The following is a 20,504-nucleotide window of genomic DNA, read 5'->3' as shown; positions in this document are numbered from 1 at the left end:
TTCAGCTTGCTGATGTAACTCAGACTCCTGATGTTATTGACAGTTCTCCCTTGCAGCACATTTTTTTCTCCTGGAAGAGTCAGTGGTAATTTTGCTTTTTCCTTTAATCAGTCCAAGATTTCCTCTGTGATTTTCAGATACCGTCATGAATTTGCTCCCTCTTTTATCACCTCTGCCTGCTCTGAAACTTGCTTCCTACACTCCTTAAGTTCCTGGTTTCTGTTTCTTCCAATGCTTTTCCTCTTAAAAGCTGTACTGTGGTTGAAGTCCTTTAGGGAAGCCCAGGGAATTTTTCTCTGGAGAACCTTAAAATAATACATGCAATCTTCTGCAATCTGGTATACCGCAAGGCAAAAGAGGAAATTACATTCAGGTCTTTTGTACCATTAGAATTGACATGGAGATTAATCCTACAGACTTAGGTGGAATCTGAGCTGACTCTTCCACCTCTCTAAGTTTTGAACAAGTAATTATTTCTCAGTGGGGAGAGCATGGATAGATTTTGTATGACACAAATATTCTTCTCCTTGTCTGGCCATCACGAACAATGATACTTCTTGATACTTCTTTGGAAGGGTGCATGCAAATCCTATTAACAAATTAAATACGATGAGGAAAATCTTCTTGAAGCCTCACTGCAGTTGTTGGGAAGCCAAGATGGTTCATATTGCAAACTTAAAAAGAAAATTACTAAGCTAGTGATTCCTGTTTTGGAAAGAATTTTTTCTTTGGAAGTGCTTTGGAGGCATGTGGGAGTAGATTTTTTTTTTTGTCTGGTATATGTGAATTGTGTATTATTGTGTTATTTTTTATTAAAGTACTTTTTCAAATCCTCTGTAGCCAAACCAGTTCCTACTGGTATGATCTTAATATGTTATTGCTAAAATAGTGCACAAAATGTTACACAATTTCGTCTTTTTTTTCCTTTTTCTGTAGTGCTATTGTGGGATCTTGTACAATTAGCAAATATAAAGCCACCTCTTGCCTCTTCTTACCATTAATCGACATAGATTTTGAAGTTACTTGCCTAAAATGGCAGAAATGGTTCACTTTCCACCAAAGCAGCTTTCACATCAGTTGCCTGGGATTTACAAGCATACATTTTATTGAGTTGGTGGATTGTTGGACATCACTTCTAAAGCAGGACTGAGTCATTTAGGTGTATGGGCAACATCTATTTTTAAGCACTAACTTAAGCCTGTAACTTTAATACTTAGCTTCATACAGAGACCACTGGTGGGCAGATGGTGCCCCTGAAACACAGCTCCTTTATGCAGTATGTGGGATAATATCTAACTTAAGAGCCTCTCCCCCTGCTCTGTAAGTTATTATGTCCTATCATCTAAATATCTTTCATCTGGCTCTGTCTTCCTTCACTGTACAGAACGTGGTTCCTGGCAAATATGTCTTTCAGAGACATCAAGACAGATCTGTTCATCTTGTCCTGGTTTTGCTTGGATATGAAGTTCACAAACAAGATTTGTCTAGGAGGATGTGATTTCAATCCTGTTTGGAACTGACAGAATAAACAAAATAACCACTCATTACAATAAGCACACCAAACCTGTGCCACAGCTGACATGGCAACAGATTTCAGAACATTCAGTGCTGAATTCTTGTTTACTGGGCTCGTTCACTTATGCACAAAATCCAGCTCCTAGTCATGCACATCCCAGCCTGTTGTGTGACTTGGTGCAATTCTGCTAATTTCAAACTCATTAAGAAAATATCCAAGCGTCATATTATTCTGCACTTTGCATATGTACGCAGAAGCAGCTGATAAAGTCCATGCTTATGCCAGGCAGGAAGGGGAAATTTGCAGCCTTGTTGACACTTTTGAAATGAAAGGGAGAAAAATCTCAACTAGGTGTGCAGGTCCGTCTGCTTGCCACCACAAGATGGATTCTGCCTTGTGCTTTTGCAGAGAAGCAAAGAAGCAGAAACAAGAGCTCTCTTAAAAGTGTCTTGGATTAACTAGTTTGGAGATGCACCAACCCTGTCATTTCCAGGGAACTGTTTGGAAATTTTCCATCTAAATCAAAAATGACCCAAATGGAAAGAAGATATTGCCAAACCTGTTAGCGAATTACTCATGCCCATCCTCTGTTTTCCTATAGTTCTCTTTCAGCCTGACTCATTCCCCCCTGGAATCACTGGACATTCCTCCCCCGGATTTGTTGGATACTTATCTGGTTCTTTTTTTAATCTGAAAATTGTATTTACAATTTTTTTTGAGTTCATGTAAAAGTAAGCATTTATTGTACAGAGAATAAATTCTGAAAACCAATATTGTTTTATATAAAAATCATTCTTCTGTGGACACCGTCCACACAATCTAATAAAACTCTTAGGAACACATAAGGGAAAGGTAGTGTCCTTCTCTTCGGGGTGAATTGCTCATGTAAGACCTTAGCTACAGTGAGATCACACTATGAAACAACCCATTGTATACATCTTGCACTGAAAACAAAAGGTAGAACTTCACTGAAATAATCATAAAACTATTTTTCCTATACTAACTACAGCTGTGGGGCATGTTTCTATGGAAACAGTTTTCCTTATGCGCTTGTCTATAGCTAAAGGTCTCAAATGGACCTTCTGTCTACTCATTGCCCGTATAAACTGCAGATTCTGTACAATAATCTCTAACACAGATCAGCTGAATCTCCTGATGTGTGTCAGAAAACATTATCAGGAGGCAAACACCAGTTATTGCAGCTTCCCATAAATTTATAGATAATCAGGTCCTTAGTGGCAAGTTGGCATCTTAAGTGTAGGGACTGTACTGCGGAGTTTTGATTAGAGGTCATTGTCCTATCCAAAGCTGTAACACACAGAGATGAATTCTGAGGCTTTTCCTTTGCTGTACAAAGATTTATGTTGCTTTGATTTGAATAATTTATGCTGCACACTGCCTTCTAGATACCAGACGCTAAAAACAATTTTTTCTTTGTTGACATAAGTAAAACACTTGCAAAATTGCTGATTAAATGAGCCACACACCTTAACATTTTCCTTATCGTAAACCATCGCTGTAGCAAAAGACGGCATAAGTAAAGCTGATACCTTTTCAGTGATATCTGACAGTACAATCTAGTTGGTAGATAAAGCCACACAGACAGTGAAGCAGCTGTTATTTAAAAATACAAGAAAAATTACCCTGCTTTTTTGATATCCTCAAATTATAAGCTACTAGTCCATACTGTGCAAGCTATCTTTATATTATTCACATTCAGAAACACTTAAATGCAAAGGTATGCAAATGCAATCATTTTCTTAATATGTCCATGTACAGACAGTAATTTGTGTATGAATAATGCAGAAGCAGTTAGAAGTATAGAGACTGATATGTGCATGAGTGATCCTACTCAGTTCAGTAGAAGGCAATGGGTATTTTTACATTTATTATAAGAACCGAAAGGGTTTGTCTTCAAGCTGTGGGATGTTATTGTCAGTAAGCATGGGCCACAGTTATGCACATCGTTACCAGAATAAAACTGTCTTATAGCTACTTCTAAATAATTATGAAGATAACAGGCAATAACTTTTGAGCCCACAGTAGTGCAAAGGAGGGTAAGACTCATCTTGTTCTAGAGTTAAGCATGACTCTCAGAGATCTGTTTGGGATTATTCTGGACTTGACAAAGAAGGCCCTTCAGAAAGTGAATGGGAGCTATCCCTCTGGGGCATGAGGCATGGGCTGAGACAGGAGATACAAATGAAACAGAACAAATTTCCACCTTGAGGCAAAAACCTATTTATGCAGTATAGGAGTGGAACCCCACATCACCAGCCTTAACTGGCCACCTAACCTTTAGATTAAGTAAACTTAAGTGATGTGAATGCACTTCTAATTATCCAATACCTTCACTGTTATGTTTTAAAATGTGATTAATTCATACATTTAATTTAAAATCAACTTCGCTTTTCATCAGCTACATTCTCCATTTGCTTTTTATGTTTCACCCAGTTCAGGCAAAATAAACGGTCTAACATCTTATGTAATAATTTCCTCTTTCTGATTCCATTATGTGGCACAGGGTTCCTTGGATTTTTTTCCATGGGAGACTTTTATAGTTTATACTTTACATATAGTACATAGCTGAGAAGTGAACATCCTGTGGCAGTGTGCTTGGGTCAACCTGCCTGGGCGGGCACACTGAATTCAGGTGACAAGTGGCAGACAGTAGTAAACAAGGACTGTGAGCTGAAACACAGCTCTGCCGTGTTCAGGGAACAACTGGGGATTGAGGACAACGTCCTGGCTTAATGTTCAGTGGAACCTGTGTGTGCGCTCCACACACTCAGGCCCTGCTGCTGCCACTGGGTGTTATCAAGTAGCCACGTGTTGGGAGGAAAAGTCCATGCTATAAAAAGGGCTACAGATTTCCTGAACTCACCATTATTATGGCTTTATACCAGGGTGGCATGTTCCCAGAGTAACCAGGGGTTAGTCCAACCATTTGGGGATCAGGTTGTGGCCTCCTGAAGAAGTCTGTATGTGGAGTAATTCCATTTATTCCTGTGGAATTTCATTACACCTTTTCCTGGGAACTCAAAGGAGGAGTTTTGCTTGTTTATTTGTCACACCTCTCTCACATAAATTTAACTCCGTGGCTTTTGCTATTGTTCAAACAGCTAGGGCTTTTATTTCCCCCAAATGAACAGTTGGAAAGGTGTGGAACCCTGGAAGCTTTGTAAAAACACATTCACTCAGGGAAATGCTGCAAAGTGAATAAGGGTCTATAGATGATATTGGCTCAAAGAAGGGGAAACCTGTGGAAAAAGAGGGTACTGAAAAGGTGAGTTTTTTAAGAAGAGACCTAAATAAATAAACAGACAGACACACAGACACATGCACACACACATACAAAACACCAAAACCAAACCCTTTTGCCTTGTTTATGCTTTTGAATCTTTACCAGACATTTTTCAACCACATAGTTTATATCAGCCATCTAAGAATTCCTAACACCAATGAAACATTTCAGAACCATATTACAGGTGATCCTTGCTGAAAATTTAAATACCTTTTTTAAAAAAAAATTGAGAATTACTTACTGGTGAGTTACAAGTACAAAAAGATTACAGACAAATATTAAAAATAAATGTACTTATTCTATTTCTAGATCTCATTTGTTTCACTATCAGGTTCAGTAGTTTAATACTCTTATGTCCAGACTGCTTCCAACAACTCATGCAAAAGATAGCTGTTAAGGACATATGGCCTAAAACTAAAACATTCACTATATTGCATTTTTTTCAATTTCTTTCTTTTTCCCTTTTTTAACATACCCATACATAACCGAGCATATTGAAGATTCAGTTTATCCCCATGCATCTGCTTGAGCTTACTCCTCTTCTCCCAATAGTCAAAACTAATCTCTACTAAGGTTAAATGTGAACAAAATGAATACACAAGGAAAACTGCATTAAAAAGAAGGCATTCTGGAGCTGAGCAGAGCAGTGGGAGCCAGAAACACCACTGGTCCATAGTCTTCTTTGTCCCTGACAGAGGCCAGTTGTGCAGGAGAAGCTTCCAAATCTGAATGCCGGCGTCTGAAGGGCCCTGAGCACTGAGTGCTCGCCCCCGGCCCTGGAGGCTCTGGCTGCCTGAACCCATGCTGATGGTCTAAAGCCTCCTTAGCTATTGAACTAAGTCTCTTCTGGTTCCCATCACCTTTAACACCAGTGTATCACTGGCTGCCTGTGGGTCTGCATTTTCTCCTCCAGTGAAGAGCTGCTCTGTTGAAATGGTTTGTTTCCATCATTTATAAATGCCTCTTTCCACTATCGCTTTAGCACTCTCCATGTCAGTGTGTGTTTAAGCTATCAACACCTGTACCCCAACTTACCCTTTGAATTATGTAGAAGTTGTAAGGGCTGCCTATTGTAATGTCATCTTCATTAATCAGCCTTTTAATTTTGCAGTATATTGCTGCTAGGAGTGAAGAAATGCCTGATTTGTCTTTGGCTTTCACCACAGCTGTTTGCTTCCATCCTTTAGTTGCTACTTTCTGTGGGATGCAGGAGCCTGAAAAAAATTCTCTTTAAAATCTCTGTGCCAAATTTGTGTCTATTTGTTCCCTTTTCTGTTAATTAAGGTGGTACACTATTGCAGCCTTGCAGCAACAATGCAGCAGAGCTCAGGGTGAGACCTTATAGGAAGAAAAGGTAATTTTATTTTGCAGTAGAACTGGTCTGTCTGCCTCGTGCTCTCACACCCACACACTTCCATGCCCTGAGCCTGTCCACACAGCCCAGCCAGTGTTTCTAGATTACTGATTCCATAACACACAAGACAAGAGGCACAGCCTGGGTACCTTCCTCTTTACATCTCTTGGTGTTTTAGAGTTGTGGTAATGTTCCAGTTTTTCATGTACCCACGTTTAGGGGTTTTCAATGATTACTCTCTTTCCTCTCTTCTGAGATTGAGATTGAGATTTATTCTCTCTCATTTATCTCTTCTTCTGACTGCTTTGAGGTTCCAGTCCTATCCTGTTCTCCTTTTTATCTGCTCTCTCTTGTTTTCCAGAACTGAGAAGCTGCATGTAAATCCGGCACAACTTTAATGACATGCTAATCTAGGTGCCAAAGCCATATGTCCCTTCTACCTTTTCTTTTATCTGGTGTCCCCACATTAAACCATCTCCATGCAGACTGACTTTAGTATTTCTATTATAGATTTCTAAAAATTCAGGATGACAGAGACCTGTAGGAGACCATGGTGGTCCCCAGGAATAATTTCAATAGGATATCCATTCCTTCTTTCAACTTTTCAATGGATTTCTGGACCTTTGCATCACTCTCACATCTCTGTGTTGATTGTGCTGGTGCACAATCTGACAATCAGTGAATCTACTCCAGTCCATCTGCTTGCTCCTTTGCACCTGCACTGAAGGCCTTTGAATGAGGGTTTGCAACCCTATCAATAACAAGGCTGGCTTATTTTCACATGTTTTGAGACACACCACCTGTCCTTGATGGTGTCTTCTTCTCTCTGCACAAACAGGAAATCTAAATATAACAAGTATTTGGCATCAACGGAATGTGTGTGTTTGGCCTAGACAACCTGCTTGTGATATCTTTTATTTACTCTTGTCCATAGTCCCACCACCTTGATACTATCCAAGAAAGCAATTATTAGTGCAATTGCCACTTTTGTGTGGCTGCTGTACTGGCAAAGAGTATATGTAATTAATTTATTGTTATCTAAATTCTTATTTTTTAGCTGTTTCTACATATGGTATCTCTCCACAAGTTTTTAAGGAGTTCAAAGTAACACTGTACCTTGCTTTGGGGTAAGAAAATTTTGCTCCTGTCTGACATCATCTGTCTACTTCATACAGCGCAGAACTAGGTCAGTTTTATACTAGGTACCCCTATTGGCTGTCTTCAATTGCCTTTAGCACAGGATAACATTGCTTGTTGGATTCATTGAAAGGCATAGCAAGTACAGTTGTAGGGAGCACAATGCCTGAATAAACAATCATATTCCTTCAGTTTTATCAGGGATAACAAATCCAGTCTTCGGTACTTCATGCAGAAACTCTGGGGAAGCACTTCATCTTTGTCTGCCACCAGGGAAATGACAGAGGTAGCTGTATTAGCACGACAGGGATCTGTATCCTGGTGAAGTCCACACTGGCAAGTAGCCCATCCCAGCAGAAGCTGATCACTGGAGTAAAATAGTGTTGGGAATGCAACACCCACGACATCTGCATTCTTGGGGGCTTTACTTTGGCCTATGTATAGTCACACTGTTGCGCACCAACTCAGCTCCTGGTGCAAAGACTCCAGTGGTGCCCCAGAGTTATCAGATGTATGGGATTAGCACTGGTCTGCACTAAAAGTCTGGCAGTCCATGGTGTGGGCTCGATACATCATTCTCTTCTTTGGGAGCAGAGAGGAGGAGGAAAGAGGGATTATGGCTGGAGGAGGTAGAGCTGTTTGTATGGGCTATAGTAGATACCTAATTTAAGTACCGACATTAGCAGGCTGATAGCTGTAGTCTTTCTGCATGAAGATATTGTCTGCTTGGCAGAGATTGAGAAAAGACCCTCAGTTAGATGCTTTGAATCGACCCTTTGAGGCACCTTCTCCTGCCCCTGGGTGTGGGAGTGAGGCAGTGATACCAACCTCAAAACTGGCAAATTTAAGTGTGGTGGTACACTCAGCAGTGTGTGCATGTCCATCTAGGATCTGAGACTGGGCTCCTAAATGCAAACAGGGGGATTGGTATGAGAACGCAGGAAACTAACTCCCAAGGTCAGGCCTTTGAAAACATCTAGTGAAGAAGGCAGGCAATTATTAAGTATTTCAAATGTGGTCATGCATCTAAATTCATTTCCCAGTGACACCAGGAGTGTCTCACTCCAGACTGGAGTGTACTCTGCTGCTCTAATGTGAGGGCACTGCTGACGTTAGCCTTTAAAATTTTACATTGGGAATTTATGGCCTGCATGGGCATCAGAAGCATGATTCTGAGCTGTGATTTCTAGGATGATAGGATAATTCAGGTAGAAAAGGACCTCAGCCACCCAGTCCTGCTTTAAATGGGATCAGCTCCGAAACTAATCCACTTGCATTTACAACTGTATACGTCATGTAATTCCTATGAATGTTGATGTTTTTTCCCCTGTACTGCAGACTTTGATTAATAAAAGAGCAGGTGTAGATTAAGGAGGCTATATCATATATTATTTGTAGAAGTATAATCTTAATAAACTGAGGAAGCATTGCTGTTGTCCTCTAAATAGTTTTTCTTGGAAAACAAATTTCAGAATTTTTGATAATAATTTTGGAAAGCCATTGCTTTTGTCATTCTTTATGTTGAAAATGGCTTTCAGTAGCAGACTTAAATCTGATTTCTTCATCTTGGTAAGCAGGCAAATCACATGAAGTCACCAGTTTGCATCATACATCTTCTTTGGAGAAAAAAACTTGCTACTCTTGAGCCATGTTACTGATCAATGGTCTAATAAAAAAACCTCAACAACAAAGCAGTTTTAGGAAATACCTCTTCAACCACCCCTGCCAAAAACTTTCTCTAACTATAACCTAGGATTAGCAAACATACTAATACATTTTTTCTCCCATTGGGCCTATTTTTTTTATAATCACTTTAGAAGTAATAGGAATTGTTCACAATTGTATTTGACATTTCATCCAGTCTATCTATTATAAAAGAATGATGCATCTGAACATGAAGGATCTTGAAACATAGGAAAAGTTTGCCTGGTAATGCATAAATAGATCACAAAGGGAGTTTTTTTTTCTCTCATTCACATTATAATTCTCTAAAGGAAAGTATAATTTTTATATCTCCTCCCTCAAGCAGCATGAAATCTGTGTCCACAGAGCCTGAATATTTGCCATGGGGAAACAAAAGAACAAAGATTAAAAAAATACTTTAAAATATTTTAGAAAGCAAGGGACAAAAAACCACAACCATGTTTGCTGTTATTACTAGTAAGTTGTGTTTAAAATTAATTGCATCAGTGGGCTTCTGGAAAAACAATCACATGAACTATTACATCAAAATCTAAATAGGGAAAATTATTCATAACATAGAATGAATTTTATTCACATATTCATAAAAAGTAGGAATTAGTCCCAAACCGTTACATATGCATTTGATGGTCAAGATTATGAATATAGTACTTCTCAACACCTACTCCCTGCATACCCTGCTACGGAGGCACAAGAAGGGAAAGCCAGACTGTGTTAAGGTGCTCACTCCTGCATATCAGTGGCCAAGGTCTATGCTCACACTGCTCTTTCTGCGTGTGGGGGATGGAGGTAACCTCTGGCAGAGGAACAGCAATAAGCAGCTGGTGATGGTAACTTTTCAAACTGTTCCAGCTAGGTCTGCCAGATTTAATCTGATCATATCCTGTAATGGTGGAAAAAAACCCCAAACAACTAATTACTTAAACTAACCCTCTCAAATGCACTCTCAATTTGAGGTGACTGGTGACTCACCTTTTGGTGATTTATGAGATATGAGACATGGCTTTTTGAAGAGCACAATATTTAACTTCTTAGTGTTGAAGACAACAAAAACTGACTACACACACCACAGTTTGAAATCTGAACACGTTGTCTCAAATTAGAGAGGGAATGGAGACACATAAATGACTAAGCCACTTTTTAAAGGGCTTTGCTCTTCCCAGCCACCCCACTGAAGGATTTGTGCATCTTTGTCATGCCAGCATGGAGTTTACATCCTGCATGGGTCCTCATTTTGTGATTTATCCCTTTAAAAATTGCAGGAATCCCCTTGCTTTACAGAGCAGTCTTAAGAAGAGCAGCTATTTTTGGGCCACTGGTGGTCTGGACTCATCTGGCAAGCAGAACAGATGTGATGGATCAGTCTATTGGACAGCTGCAATTATTAAGCATCATTCATTTCCTTGTAATCTGGCAAGACCTTGTTCAGTGAGGAGCAGAGATCCCACAGAGATGCTCTGAAGATACTTTCCTGCATTTGGCTTATGAGAACAAGATATGATGAGCTCTGTGGCCAAAGGCATAAGAAAAAAAGAGAGAGAGAGAACCTGTTAAACTTATTATCTGTGTTATGGAAAATGCCTAAGGATCCCAAGGAACATGAAACTGCCAAGCAGTAGACACAACAAAAATAGAAGCAATGCACTAAACTTTTTAGATTGTGTAGATAATGCATACAAATGAAGAGAAGACAAAATGTTCTGTTTAATTCCCACCTTGCTGGTGGGAAACCGAGGCAGACAAAGATGAAGTGACTTAACTGCACACGAGAAATCCCTGGCACAGTCACAGATCAAAAACCCCAGATATTCCAGGACATCATCAGCAGCATCAGCAAAACCTCTTTTGTTCCCAGATTTGTCTCCTGCTTTACACTGGCCGTTTTTATCTGCACCAAGACTTTCATGTTACTGCCTCCTTATTTCTTTTTTTTGTACATAAGCTTATAAATATTAACTATATTAACTATTGCACTTCATGCCACACCTTAGATCAAAGTGGTGCCTTCTATCAAAGGCAAGTGGGTAAACTTCAGGCAGGTTGAGCTGACCCTCCTCCTTCCCCAGCATGACCCTCGTGAATGCTTGGTCGAGTCACAGGAAGGACAGTGATGGCTCGGAGAAAGGCCATGATGACCTCTGCTAATATTAACAAGTTTCACTCCCCGTGAACACAGCAAGGATTCATTAGCACAGGGAGGATCCAAAAATATATATGATGAAGAAAATTAGGCAAATTAAAGATGCACTCAATTTTGCCTCTTCTAAAATGGATTCCCAGAGGAGTGCAGTCAGTTTAACTACTTTAAAAAGCTGCAGTGTCTAGAGGCAATGTACTTAACTGTTCCCTTCCTCCTTGCCCTTTTAGCACCCAGCTCCTTGTCTTTTCCTAGGTGCCAGAAGGGTTTATGCTCGTTTTCCCCCCCTCCTACAGCCCAACATGGGCTTGTTGCACGTTTTCCCGAAATCTTTAGCCCCCAACGCTGGGCTTGGCTCCACCAGCAGACAGCCAGCTCTCACCAACCCAGGGTGGTGCAGATGCAGCAAGCTGCTTTCTGGGTTACCCAAGCCTGGAAAGGCACTCAGGGTCTCCAAAACCTTTCATATCCCTCCAGTTGCTCCTTAATGTGTAAAGCAGGAGTGTTGCACCAGAGCAATCAATCGATGCTTTCCTTCAGTGTGGTCTGTACGAGGGTTTCCTTGGAACCTCCCTGCAGCAGGCAAGCGAACCACCAAGAGCTGATAATCTTCTAATTAGTAACACGGAGTTAGTGAATAACTCATGCTTTACAAATAAGTCAGCACATGGAGGTCTCAAGACCTGAGTGTATCCAAAGGAAGCCCGAGAGAAACTAATTGACATCTGTGGGGGCTACAAGGTCTGTTGGCTAGCCTTGCAGCTCTCCACAGCTGCTCATGCATACCCAGAGGAACTAAGGGGAGGCTGCAGGCAGCCAATTTTTAAACAAAACCAGAAACCTCCACAGCCTTGTCAATGGGTGAATATTTGTGTGTGTGGACATGTAGCAAGGGGTGTAAACGGGAGCGCATGCTGCGATTTCGGTGTGCAGTAGCCTAAGTCCTACTCATTTAGCAATGTTGAGGACAGAATTCCCCTCTTTAAGGAAAAAAAAAGAATAAATATTCTTGTCTGTAACAGTGACTCTCACCCCCTGCCCCAAACAGAGCAGCATTACTATGCCATTAAACCTTTTGCTACCCACAGCTTTTCCTCACTCAGCGTTAAATGAGGACCCAGGGCAGAAGAGGGATCTGCAGATGTCAGCCCTGAGCCTCCATTTCCTTGGGGCTGGTATCAAGAGACCCAACTAGTTCTGAAAGCCACATCCTCGCTGTCGAGCAGCTGAGCCCTTGTGAGTGAACCCTGGGCAACCATTGGCAGGGCACTTCTTGCTTCAGGGGTGGAGGGAAAGTTCAACTGAGAAAAAAAGGCTATAATCTGGGAAAATAAGACCCATGGCCCCTCCATTTTGAACAGAGAAAGGAAAATATCTCACTTTTGCTGCCTCTGGTGCCAGCAGCCCCAGCAGCATCACTCTTTCCACTGGTGCTGGAGGGTGACCCCACCACTTCCCAGTTACCTCAGGACCATTGTCTCTGGGGGCTCCTTGGAAGTGAGCACCATTCCAGGGCCCTTTCCATCACCCAAGTTCTTGTGGTGATGTCTCCTCCAGGCCAGACAAAAGCCATGTGGAACCTGCAGCCCAAGTGCGTGCCTGCACCTTTGCTCTCCTTACAGCACAAGCAGCAGTGCAGTGCTTAAATCCTTCATTTCAAAACTTGTAGATTTCACATGGCAAGCATGGGGAGCCTTTGAAGTGGCAGTAAACCACATGGCAGAGTTTCAGTTTTCCCTGTGTTTCTAAGTCTAGTCGAATCTAGTCTTCAAGCATTTCTAAACCCAATTCATCCACAGAAAGCCTGCACGCTTGTGGATAATTAGCTTGGAAGGTCTTTGTTGCCATAGCCTGGCTCTGTGTAATACACTCTGGTGAGCAGGAGATTCTAGTTCACTTAGAATGAGGTCATGTTAAGAAACAAGCTTGCAATCCTCAAATTGCTTTTGTCACTGGAAAAAAAGAAACCCCAGTCGTTCAAAGCCTATTTAAAGCGGTACGATGCAAGCCCCCATCAGCATAAGTGTCATGACCCACCATGCATGGTAGGTGCTCTCAAGGGCTGTGTCCTGTCCCATGCACAGGCAGTTCCTGGCATTAAGTGAAGCCAAAGGTGAAGCACAGGCATTGTATAAGGGCAAACCACAAGGATGGGCTGTTCTAGGAGTAATGAAAGAGTAAGGAAATGAGGAGTGGGACGCATGTATTGGAGAGAGGTTTCGATATGCAATTCAAGGGCTGAGCATATAAAGTTTGTCATATCGCTTATCACACTGCTTTTCCTCTGCCAGAGTATGGCTTTTTGGCTACTTCCACTCTTCTTTCTTTGTGCTAGTCACAGGACTGTGTTGTCGTGAAGGACACCTGAACTCTGGCAAAGCTGAACGTGTCATCTGGATAAACATTCCTCCCACCTGCAGGTTTGCTGATGTTGTTTTGGTCTGTAGAAATTTGAGGATGTTTGTGGGGGAATGGCAGCCTTGTCGTGGAGCTAGTAACTCTGGGGAGCTGCACCCTGCCTTGCTGCCTCCCAGAGGGCTCCTCCACTGAGGGGCCCAGAGAGTACAGTAGGAAATTGGGAGCCTTTTCATGTGATGCTCATAAGACAGAAAGCCAGTAACCCATTCTTCCCCAAAGAGGGGAAGGAAAAGTGGGCAGGGGAAGGAGGAGACATCAGGTAGTTTTCATCACCAACCCCTTAGTACCTCATTTGGAAAGGACCTTAAAAGCACACTGGATTGCTGTCATATAACTTGTTTGCATCACTTGCTTCTACCTAGAGCTACTGTTCCCTGGCTTCCCACCTCCCCAAGTCTCACCTACAATAATCCCTATCATAAGCACCTCTGCAGAACCCCCCTCTGTACAACACAGGGGGAAGCCCTGCCTGCTGCCGGCCATAGAATGTCTCCATTGTGGCCTTGTGCAGGCGCTGTATATAATCTTTCTCTGCCAATATATGTCTTCGTGAGCTGCCCCCCTGTCCCCCTCCTCAAAATAAAACGACTATTCTTTTCTGTTTTAAGTAGATTTTGTGCAATAAAAAACATTTTATTGCTTCCAGTAATTGGTATTTAATTTGCAGGCCTTTACAACTTGCAAAGAACAGACTACTTTAGCTGTAGAGCTGGTATGTGTGTGCACTTTGTGGATTTTATTCCACTGGCACTTGCTTAGTTGACTGGTGTAAAATGATACAGTTATGGTTTTGCAATCAGAAAGGCTGCAGATAAAGACCTGGAGAGACGTTATAAGGTCCTGGGTCCAATTTGAAGCAGCAGGCAAGACAATATAATTTTAGGCGGCGCTGCCAGCCTCAGACATCAAAACTTGACTCCTGTTAAGTGTTTTCCATTTTACTGTCAAAATATCAAAGGCTGCTATTTAAACCCAGAGTCTCTTAAAGTTGATTTTCTTTCTCTCTCCTTCTCCTCCACCTCTTTTATTCCCTTTAACTACCCCGATAAACGCGAGGTGAGGTAACCTGTGAAATGTTAGCCCCCTTGCTCCTCACCTCGCCTTGTAGGGGCATTGAAGCCCGACGCAGCCCTTAATTCCTCTTTTGGGGTAAAACCTCGCTCCTGCCGGCCCCATTTCTTCACACGGCGGCCGGGCAGGGGGGTTCTCTGTCCGTCGAGGGCCGCGGCTGGCGGGGACCACAGCCGGGGCCGGAAGCAGCTCAGCAGGACCGGGGGGACCCAGATCGACCCTTCCTCGAGGGATATGCCGCTGCAAGACCCACAGATTCCGTCCCGGGGGTCGAAGGAGAGCTCAGGGGAAAGGACACCCTGCCCACCCACAGCCTGTAAAAGTGGGGACCGGGCACGAGGGGCGCGTCCGCCCTGCGCCTCTCCCGGGCACAGCTACAAAGCCTCGGCCTCCTGCTCCACTCCCCCGACGGGCCGAGCCGGGCCGGGCGCGGGTGCAGCCCCGGCAGGGCAGAATCCCGCCTCGTCTGACACAGGGGCCTCGGCCGGAGCGGGGGGCGAGGGAGTGGGGGGACGTGCAGCCGCTGTGGCCGAGCCCCGCCGGGCCGCGGAGTGGGGGCCGCAGGACGTGTGGGTGTCTGTGCGTGTCCGTGCACAGCGGCCGCTGCGGTCGGATCCGCCTGCGCGCCGCTGCGTGCGCCAGGAGCCCGCGCGTGTGCGCGCTCCCAGCCCCGCGGGACTCGGGCACTCGCCGCACCAGGCGGGCACGCGTGGCGCTCAGAAACACGCGTGTCCTTCCTGACGTGCCTTAGCTGTGCGGTCCCGCCGGAGCTCAGGGCGCTCGGCCGGGGGTCCGCGCCTCCCCCCGGCACAGCCCCGCGACTCCGTGGGGGCTCCGGCGCCCACCGAGAGAGAGCGCAGGGCCTCCCGCCCTGCCCAAGGCGGGGGGCAGCGAAATCGGCAGGCGGGCGCTCTCGGATGTACCTTGTTTTTATTTTAACACATAGCTAAATTCACGGGCTTCTTCTTGCAATAAAGTGGCAAATAAATTATTCCTTCCCTTGAGTATCAAGCTGCTATCTGATTGAAGTTTACTCTTACGTTTCAACAATTTAGTTCTGTAAGGAAGGGGTGGGAGGAAAATAGTTGTGCCCTTAACAGAATAAGTAAGTAAATAAATAAATAAATAAAGCCCTAAATAGTCTTCTGTAGGGAAGAAGTTAATATACTCAATTATTTTCTGAAAAAAGATCATAACATCTGGAAATTGATATCAAATGGTGTACAATCCCTGAGAGACGATAAACTTCCACTGTATAATATTTCGACTAGAAATCTTAATAATCCCATAAATCTTCCTTGTGAATTGGGAAAATGTAACAGTTCATTGAAATACTCATTGGGAAATAATTGAAAAAATGTAATAGTTCACTGAAATATTCGTGGTTTTTTTCTTTCTTTGGTGCTGTTGCTAACTCTGTGCATGTGTGTAAATATTCCTACTTCGTTTTAAAGACATACACGGAATATTCCCTTGAGCGCTGCATACCATAAAAGAAAAATATGCCCTTTTGACTTATTAATCATTATTACAGAGTTCAAAATTGCAGCGTCCCTCGCACATTACTAGAGAAGGCAAACAATTCTCTCTGTGTGTATTTCGTGTTGCTAAATTCAGTACAAACTTTACAGCTCTCAACTTTTTTCACTCTTTTTTTTTTTTTCTTCCCCTCACAGACTCTTCCTATTCTGCTCGAGTTATCCAGGGCAACTGAAAGCAAGGGGGCTACTCGCCCATTATGCTGGCCCACTGCATCGTAATTAATTACACACAAAGGCAATTGCTTATTGTAATTCACCTCGTGAATGTTTAATTTTGCAGAAGTAAAAGTAGATGAGGATTTGAACACGTCTAGGCTCCCTGTAATGAATATATGAGTAATTAATGTTGCTGGAAAGATACAGCTTTATATATATTTTAAAAAATAATGCTGTGATAGAAAAGAGATGTGAGCGTGTGTGAGCGCGTGTGTTTGCTTGTACCTTGGTGCAGGAGAGAGGAGAGCATTTATATGTTTTTGTGCTGAATTAATGTATCCCTTTGGTTACGTTACCACAAGTCGGAATAAAGACAATTAAGCCCTTAGCATTTCTGTCACACTCCATTAATTACTGTAGCCGCTGCTGTCCCGACCACTTCGTAACATATTCATCAGGTACGATACCAGTCCAGCAGCATCAGCCAGTGAAGTAGGCTATTGTTAGTTTAAACTATAGCCTTTCAAATGTTCTTTATTTTACTTTTCATACAAGATTGTTTTCCGCTCCTTTAAAAATGTTTTTCTAAAAATAAAACTCAACATAAATGTTTTAAGATTAGATTTGCGGGGGAAACAGTTTAATTTTCACCATATGTTGCCACAGCAGTTTGTAGATTAAAAAAAAAAAAAAAATAATCTTTCCACTAAAACTACCAAAAAAAGAGTCTAATATAAAAATGTATTCTTCCCAAAGCGTCTCCCTCCTGTGGGCTATTTTACAGCTCGCAAATAAATCTTTAAGGTTGCAAGGAAGGGGAAAAAACAAAAGTGCCCTGATGACGGAAAAGCAAATCCTGCCATGATAATGTCCTTTATTAATATTATAGATGTGTAGTGTGCTGGATGGATCAATCATATCCATTCACAATCAGGATTAAGAGAGCCTATTTTAATGAAAATCTATTAGTCTCTCGCTTGAGACACGGATGCTGCTTAAATCAATAAACAGCATAAAAGAGAATACGACACAGGTTTCTAAATTAAAAAAAAAAATCCCATCTATGAAATGTGTTAAGACTTCTGTAAAATCCTGAAACCCTCGATCGATACTTATAAATATTTAATTTTTTTTTTTAAACACAAATTGAAAACCATTAACACTGCATCCATTCTTATTATTAAAACAAATTGTCCTTGGAATTATGTGCTGTGGAAATGGAGCCAGATTGAAAGGGCATCCTCTGAAATATGTTTACTCGCTTTCATATAAACCAATAAAGATCTGCAGGAGTCTAGCGTGAGCAGAAAGGTTTGATGTACAATGTCCATGATTACAGTCCCTGAATTAATCACGAGAGAGAGAGAGAGGGAAGGAGGGAGGGAGATGGAGAGAGAGAGAGGACTCAGTTATCTACTCAACAAAATCTTGCTCTTCGGGTCAGCGCTCATTAAAACGTGGATTAAACCGATGATTTTTCTGTTTGTTTATTTGCCCCATTTCGACCAAATTATGACGAAGGGGGGGGTGGGGGGTGGGTGGGAGGAAATCAGTTTCGCCCTACGTCATACCATGAGTCAATGTACAAATGTAAATTCCTCGTATAAATATGAAATTCAATACTTTGCCTTGGATGTGCTTAAAGCTAATGCAACGTTTAAACTCATTCATGATTGTTCCTCTCGTTTAACTCAGAGAAAAACCACAATGGCCAAGAGGTTCCTTTGAAAGAGGAATTAAAAAATAACGCATGGGTTGATGCCACGCTAAATAAACGCTCCTTTGCAGTCCGAGGTCCGGACTATCCCCTGCCAGGCTGCCCTGCTCGCAGATACCCCCTCTTTTTCTGGGAAGGGGGCAGCCAGGGGGCGGGCTGGGGTCTGTGGGGGGGAATCAGCCCCATAGGGCTGGAGGTGGGGAAAGGAAGAGGGGTTGAATAAACGAGCCACCCCTTTTGTCCACTTGGGACCCCCAGACGAGCAGAGGGCTCCTGTCCGTTGCCCCAGGGCAGTAGGGAGGGAAGAGGAGGAGGATTTGGGGGCATGATGCCCCGCAGGTGAGCCGGCAGGCCGGGCTGTCGGGACAGCCCTCAACGTGCCGCTAATGGCCGGTCCTGCAAGGGGTGTCTGGGAGAGCGGGGTTGCTTGTGGCACGGCAAAGGCATACCCAAGGTGCCGCGGTGAGCCGGGGGCAGAAGGAAGCTCCGAGGAGCGCTGGTGACTTTTTAGTTTTGCGACAGGGTTCCAGGAGTTCCGTTCCTGCAATGGAATGGGATTTGGACGGCAGTTCCTTCCCCCTCTTTCTCTCTCTCTCTCTCCTTCCCTTTAGCCCTCCCTCCCTCTATCCCTCCTCCCCAGCCCATTATCAGGAGCAGCAATAAAGGTAATTTCTCTCTGAACCCGCTGTCAGAGTTTGTAGTGGGGTCAAAATTGCCCCCCAGTTTTGTTCCCACCTGCACCACCTTGCCCTAGGTCCCCGCAAAGCCGCGGGCTGCGCGAAGAGGGGGGCCCCGGGGGCGCTCCCCGCCTCCCGCCGCTCCCTGCCGCGCCGCTGGGACAGGACGGGACGGGCCCGTCATCCCTCGAAGAGATCCGCGTTGCGCGGAGCGCGTAGTGGGGGCCGTGCGCGCCTGCGGGGCTGCCCGCGCTTCTGCGCTCTCCGCCGCCTGCCCCCGCGAGGGTCCGCGGCGTGGGGTGGAGGCCGGATCCCCGGGAGAGTTGAGCTTTGCACTGGTTCTTGTTTGTTTGTTTGTTTGTTTGCTCGCATGCTTTTATTATTTTCCCGGATTTCTCCCTTTCCCTTTCCGGTGCTTTGTTTCGCTTTTCTCTTTCGGAGCGAGTCTGAGGCAAGTTCCCCCCGGCTGCAAGGCTCCCCCCCGGCGGCATCCCTGCTGCCTTCGAGGACGGCCGGTGGCGGTGGCCCGCGGGCCGCCACGCGACTTGCGCGCCCGGTGGCTGCCCCGCGCCGAACTGCGCCCCGCGCGTTGCAGGAAGCGGGGGGCAACCAACCTTCCCACCGGGCGCCCCCGCGCTGCTGGGAAGCAGGGAGGGGAGGGATGGGGAACAGGCTAGGGATGGGGCATTTCCCCCCCCTCTAACTGAGGAGGCTTGGATTTGCTCCTGTCCTCGGGCGCAGGAGCCGGCGGTGGCAGGAGGAACCCGAGGGTCTCCGGGGGGAGCGTGGCCCCGCGCTCGCTGCAGGCGTGGGGCTGGGCGCAGGGGGGAGCTGCGGGGAGGAGAGCGGGACGGGGGCGAGAGGGAGGAAAAAGGGGATCCGGCGGACTTGGTGCGAACTCCGGCAGCTCGGGAAAGCCGACGCGCACCGTGCCTCTCCGGCGCTGGGGACGCGGAGTCAGTAAATATTTATCCTTGATTGCTGCTTGCTGCGAGGGAGGCAGAGGAAGACAGGGCACGGTGGGGATCGGTGCCGTTCGAACCGAGGGATGGGGAAAGTTTCCGCGGCTGGGGCCCAGCCCCGGTACGGAGCCTCTCCCACGCGGGATCGCGTGCCGGTGTCCCCGCGTGTCCGTGACACCCCCGCACCACGCACCAGCCTGCACAGCAATCCACTACGAGCCCTTACACGCGCAGACTGCATGAGAGAGGCACAAGCAGCGTGTCGCGCCGGAATCTTTCCTCAGCCATACGTTACTTCCCCGTCTATCGTTTGCCTTTATTATTTATGTGGTGCCGTGTGATATACATTAGAGCCTCCGATTTGATTGGCGTTTGCGATGACAAGACCTGTTTGTTAAGTTGTAAGGCTTCCTCCGCTCCCTCACTTGTTAAACGAACTCTGGAGGAAGGATGCCACCGAGACACGACAATATAATAAATGTCAGGGGTATCCGCAGTGCCGAGATCAAATGATCAATCCTTGTCCCCTAGATAATCATTTTAAATTCGCACAGGGGGAGATTGATTTTTTTTTTTTAAGCCCTTTATTAATTGCTTCCTCGATTATTATTTTTTCCCCTCCTCCTGTGGAGGTGTTAACTCTGGTGCTGGGGGCACCTTTGGATTAATTAAACGTATTTTTAGTGTTTTAATGTTCTGCTAATTTTCAGAACAGTCCCACACTCCCCCGGAAAAGAAACAATGGCCCCTTGCTCCAACAAGGAGCCTGCTTTGGTTGAGATTCAGAGCAGAGGGTGGCGTGATGGTGGGCTC

Source organism: Corvus cornix, chromosome 1 (assembly GCF_000738735.6).
Source record: "Corvus cornix cornix isolate S_Up_H32 chromosome 1, ASM73873v5, whole genome shotgun sequence".
NCBI classification, from domain to species: domain Eukaryota; kingdom Metazoa; phylum Chordata; class Aves; order Passeriformes; family Corvidae; genus Corvus; species Corvus cornix.
Note: the sequence above shows the minus strand (reverse complement) of the source record.